Here is a 6,123-nt window from a genome sequence, read left to right as displayed (position 1 = left end):
CCAGCAACCCTCAGTTTGTTCTCTATAGTTAAGAGTCTGTTAGGTTTGTCTCCTTCTCTGTTTTTATCTTACTTTATTTTTCCTTCCCTTCTCATATGTTCATCTATTTTGTTTCTTAAATTCCACATATGAGTGAAATCATATATTTATCTTTCTCTGACTGACTTTTTTTGCTTAGTATGATATACTCTAGTTTCATCCATGTCGTTGCAAATGGCAAAATTTCATTCTTTTTGATGGCTGAGTAATATTCAATTGTATACATATATGTGTGTAAATATATATACATGTATATATTATGTGTGTGTATAATCTATATACATACACACCACATCTTCATTATCTGTTCATCAGTTGATGGACATTTGGGCTCTTTCCATAATTTGGCTATTGTTGATAGTGTAATGTTGAATAAGTCTTGACTATGTTCCTGGATAAATCCTATTAGATCATTTATATAATAAATTATATAAACGTTTGCTAATATTTTATTTGAGATTTTCATATCCATGTTCACTAGTACTTTTGGTTTTGATCTTTTCTTGCCCTATCCTTGTCTGGTTTCAGTGTGTTATAGAAATCTTAGAAAATGAGGTAGTTTTTTATTTATTTCCTCTGGAAAAGTCTCTTGAAGCTCTGCTAAATCTTGCTAATACCCTTTTTTGCAAAAATAAAAAAAAAATTTTTTTTGAGAGAGAGAGAAAGAGTGGGCAAGAGTGCAGGGAAAGGGCAGAGGGAGAGGGAGAGATCGAATCTTAAGCGGGTTCCTCGCTCAGCACGCAGCTCAATCTCATGACCTTGAGATTATGACCTGAGCCGAAATCAGGAGTCAGACACTTAACCAACTGAGTGAGCTTTACAGGTGCCCTTGAAAATAAATTTTAGACTCTCAAATCAAATACTTTAATAGTTACTGTTCTGCTGTGTTCTTTTTCTTGAGTAAATTATGTCAATTTTATTTATGCTTATGTCATATCTTTTTCAAGTATGTTAGCAATATAACACTATTTATATAATAAATAGTAAGTAACATAGGAGAAAGTTACTTGTAAATCTACCATCCTAACTACTTAGTCTTTTCTGTAATTGCTTATGTATGAAATAGGTATGACCACGGGGTGCCTGGCTGGCTTAGTTGGTAGAGCATACAACTCTTGATCTCGTGGTCATGAGTTCAAGTCCCATGGTGGGTGTAGTGATTACTTAAAAAAAATTCTGTTAAAATAAAATAGGCATGATCAGTGTGTACATAAGACTTCTGTACTTTTACTTTTTTAGTCATTATGAAAGCATAATACAGTAGATACTTGTTCTCTTAAGTGGGTAAACAATATTTCAGATTGTTATTCTACCTGTGTAGAACTTTTTGTTTCCAATTTTTTTTCACATTTCCACAGAAAGTGGTGTATTGCCTTTAGAACAAAATAAGATACTTTCAGAACTTTTTTTAGTGGGGGCACCTGGGTGGCTTAGTCGGTTGAGTGTCCGACTTCAGCTCAGGTCATGATCTTGCGGTTTGTGAGGTTGAGCCCCGTGTCGGGCTCTGTGCTGACAGCTCACAGCCTGGAGCCTGCTTCAGATTCTGCGTCTCCCTGTCTCTCTGCCCCTCCCATGCTCATGCTCTGTCTCTCTCTGTCTCTCAATAATAAATAAACATTAAAAAAAATTAAAAAAAAAAAAGCTTTTGTTAGTGAAGAAAAACCGTTAGAAATTGAAAACTTTTCTAAAATATTATTTGGCAGCTGATCAAGTAGGCCCTTTAACTTAGCAAACTTACTACCTGCAACTGTGTGGAGCCCAAGCTGTCCGATTAGATACAGCTAACTGCTTAGAAGTGTGGTTTGCGCTTGTGGCCAGAGTACCAGCTATCACGTCTGACCTCCTTGGCCTTGACACCAGCAGTACTTTTTCTCCAGCACCCACTCACAGCTCTTCCTCACCACCCCCTGCCTCGCAGCCCTGTACAGGACCCTGTTGAGGTGTGTTTGTTAGGTGTTGCCTATGGGGCAGGCAGGGGGCCAGGCTACTTTGGGGGCAACAGAGGCCAGGATCAGCTCCTGAGAGCCTGGCACTATCCAAGGAGAGCCAGAGGCCCCACTGCCAGTGCTGCCACTTCAAACCTTCGTCTGGCTGTGGGGCCACCATGCCTGGTGTAGAGCAGGTGGGGGGCTCCCAGCAACTACAGATGTCTGAGGTAGGAAAACAAGGCTGCCAGCTTGTGGCAGCCCCAACAGTGATCCTCAAGGGCTGATCTTGGCCTCCAACCCTGGCTGAGGAGAAAAGGGACCACCCATTGTCCCATAGGAGAGAGGCCCTCCAACTTTTTTTACTTATTTACTCACTTCTGTGGTAATTTAGCAAACTATCTCAGGCAGTGAATAGAATGCTGTCCTACCCACTTTTACTCTAGTTAGGGGAACAGGATCTTGTCAAGGGGATAGAGGGACCTCCTTGTGGCTAGAGTGGTCTGTTTTTAGAGTGGAATGTGGATGGGGCTAAGGGAAAGGATGTGTATAGGCCCAGGGGAGGATGAGCTATGCTCTGCCTGGGGAGTTGGGAAAGCCTTCTCGGAAAAGGTGAGAGTGGAGCCATAAATAAAGCTGCAGTGAACATTTGGGCAAAAGCAGAGTTTTTTCAGAGGGGTAGGATATCCGGTCATAGAATCAGTTCTAAGGATTGAATGGTTAGGTCCCTTTGAGTGCAGGTCACTGTACCAAGAAATCCAGTTGTCCTTGAGTCACATTCAGGTAAATTTGCTACCTCGAATGCCTTTTTCAAACAAATATAGCAAATCAACAGCCCAGCCTGTGAACTTAAAGTTGTAAGCGTTTCTACAAATGTTTTTAAGCTCTTATCTGGTGTACTGACAAATGATTATAACTGAGGGTGAAGAGATGTGGATTAGAGTCTCATATACTCTAATTACTTGGGTTTACTCGGTCAAGTTACTTTACCTCTCCGAGTCTCAGTTTCCATGTAGGCAAAATGGGGAATTATAATTGGATTATGTGGATTAGATAGGATTAGTCCTGTGGGAGCATTTTGTATTCATTGCCAGGAAAATACAGCTACTAGTTTTCTTCTTAATCATGTCTACTATAAAAATGAAAACATTATGGCCAGTTTGTAAGAAGTTTTAGGACCAAAAGTATATAAACTTAACATTTATAGTCCTGTATCCACTTCATGGATTATCTAGTTTAATTTTCCAGTTAACAGTACCATGAGGTATGGGTGCTGTCATTTACCTTATTTTAAAAGTAAGACAAAGGGGGCTCAGAGAGGTAATGTTATTTGCTTAAGGTCACACAGGATTAGGACTGGGATTTGAACCCAGATAGACTGAGTTCATGGCTTCTCTGAAAAACCCAAATTCTCTGGAGTGTTTAATGTTAGACTCCTAAATTCTATTTATTTATTTATTTATTTATTCATTCATTCATTCATTCAGTCTCCTGACTCCTGTTTCCATTATCAGAAACAAATTCTGATAATGTTCATTTGAATTCCTAATGCAGAGGACTGGACATTTGTTTGACTCTGAATGCTTTGAGAAATAATGGAGGAGGGACGCCTGGATGGCTCAGTGGTTAAAATGTCCGACTCTTGATTTCTGCTCAGGTCATGATCTCAGGGTTCCTGAGATTGAGCCCTGAGTTGGGCTCAGTGCTGACAGTGCGGCACCTGCTTGGATTCTCTCTCTCCCTCTCTCTCTGTCCCTCCCCTGCTCACACTGTCTCTCTTTCTCTCCAAATGAATAAATAAACCTTAAAAAAAAAAAAAAATAACAGAGGATTTGTGGCCCCTGGTGGCTGGTTCAGTTGGTAGAGCATGCGATTTTTCTTCATCTTGGGGTTGTTTGACCCCCATTATGGGTGTAGAGATCATTTAAAAAGAAATAAAGAGGCAGTGACTTAAAAAATAATAATGGAGGATTTGTTTTATTATCTTTATTATTTATTATCTTTGTTATTTATTTATCTTTAGAAGTGGTGGTGTTTTTACCCTGATAAATGATTTGTTTATATTACAATAAGTAGTATATCTGCAGGGCAGAGCCACATGTTGAATGTGTGTTTTTAGTACATTGGGATAAGATGCGGTAGTGGGATTAGGGTCTAACTCTTCATCACTTACTTCCTTTTGATTTTTAACTTCTGAATCCTTGGATTTTTTGTTCTTATTTTGAAGAGACTAAAGTAAATGAGTGTCAGCTTTTTTATTATGAAAATTTTCAAACATAATGAAAAATTGAAAGAACAGTGAGATAAGCACTATACCTTCCACTTGTATTTACTAATTGTTAACATGTAGCCAATTTGATTCATACACTTTTTATAATTTTATTAATCATGATTAGTAATAATTCCATAATATTTAGTGTCTAGACCATATTCAGATTTTCCTATTGTCCCAAGAATGTCATTTTTCAAGGTTTCTTTATTTTAGAGAAAGAGAGCATGAGTTGGGGAAAGGGGCAGGGGGGACAGAGAGAGAGAGAATCCCAAGCAGGCTCCACGCTCAGCTCAGAGCCTGACACAGGGCTCAATCCCACAACCCTGGAATCAGAACCTGAGCCGAAATCAAGAGTTGGATGCTCAACTGACTGAGCCACCCAGACACCAAGAATTTTTTTTTTAATTTTTTTTTAATGTTTACTTATTTTTGAGACAGAGAGAGACAGAGCGTGAACAGGGGAGGGGCAGAGAGAGAGGGAGACACAGAATCTGAAACAGGCTCCAGGCTCTGAGCTGTCAGCACAGAGCCCGACGCGGGGCTCGAACTCACAGACCGTGAGATCATGACCTGAGCTGAAGTTGGACGCTTAACCGACCGAGCCACCCAGGCACCCCAAGAATGTTGTTTTTAGAAATTGAGGTTTACTCAATCAAGATTGGCACATTACATTTTTTTAACATTTTAAAAAAAGTTTATTAATTTTAGGAGAGAGAGAGAGAGAGAGAGTGTGTGTGTGTGTGTGTGTGTGTGTGTGTGTGTGTGTGTGAGAGGTGGGGAGAAGCAGAGAGAGAGAGGGAGAATCCCAAGCAGGATCTGTATTGTCAGGGCAGAGCCTGATGTGGGGCTTGACCTCATGAACTGTGAGATCATGACCTGAGCTGAAGTCAAGAGTTGAACGTTTAACAGACTGAGCCATCCAGGTACCCCCATTTTTTTTAAAGATTTTATTTTTAAGTAATCTCTGCACCCAATGTGGGGCTCAAACTTACACCCTGAGATCAAGAGTTGCATGCTCTTCCGACCGAGCTAGCCAGGCACCCCTACGTTTTTGGTTTTATGTCTCTTTAGTTGCTTTTATTCCATAATAATCCTTCACCCCTTTCCTAATCCCTCCCCCACCATGGCATTATTTATTTATTTTTAAGAGACCTGAACAGTTTCGTAGAATATTCCATATGTGGGGTTGGTCACATTGTTTTCTCATGTTGAATTCAGCTTGATTCATGTATTCTCTTATACTTCCTGTAAACTGGAAGTTAGATCTAGACAAAAGAGTAAACATTTTTTTGCAGTGTTTCAGTGGTAATGATGTGTGTTTCATATTGTATCACATCAGGGGACACACAAAACTGGGTTGTCCCACTGTTCCATGTGGTGACTGCCATCCCTCACCATTTTAAAGGTACATGTTTCTCTGTGAAAGTAGTAAGCAATTTGTGGGGATGCTTTGGTATGTTTCAATATCCTGTTACCCCACACCCTTTACCTAATGATTTCAGCATCCATTGATAATCCTTACCTGAGTAAGTTATTACACTGGCAGTGGAAGAATAATGATTTTCTACCTCTGTCATTCCCTTTATGTTTTGTGTTTTATTGGTTGACATTCTCCTGCAAGAAGAACTTTTCTTTTTTCTTTTTTCATTGTTAAGAATCACCAAGACTGAGATTATTTAGTGTGGTGTTGTAGTCAGTTACATTCATTATTCTCTTTGGTGCTAAAATTATCCGAGAGTTAGCCAGTGGGAGGCCTTTTAACTGGGTTCTTTGTACTTTTGACACACTCCTATTAGTCCTCGAAGTATTTTCTTATTTTCTGGTACTGCTAGAAGCCCCAGATTTATCTTGCACATGCCCCGATCCAGACCCTGGACTCTGCCATTT

The 6,123-nt window shown here is 39.7% G+C and overlaps 1 non-coding gene across 1 annotated transcript; it reads right to left on the bottom strand.

Annotated features, from left to right (window-relative positions):
• Positions 1–2,183: 2,183 nt before the first annotated feature.
• On the bottom strand, positions 2,184–2,314 carry LOC125937204 (small Cajal body-specific RNA 20). The gene has a single exon (XR_007462299.1). It is a non-coding gene; the product is annotated as a small Cajal body-specific RNA 20 (non-coding RNA).
• Positions 2,315–6,123: the final 3,809 nt, after the last annotated feature.

The sequence above is a fragment of the Panthera uncia genome (assembly GCF_023721935.1).
Source record: "Panthera uncia isolate 11264 chromosome A3 unlocalized genomic scaffold, Puncia_PCG_1.0 HiC_scaffold_11, whole genome shotgun sequence".
Taxonomy (NCBI): Eukaryota; Metazoa; Chordata; class Mammalia; order Carnivora; family Felidae; genus Panthera; species Panthera uncia.
Note: the sequence above shows the minus strand (reverse complement) of the source record. Positions and strands in the feature narration are given on the sequence as shown.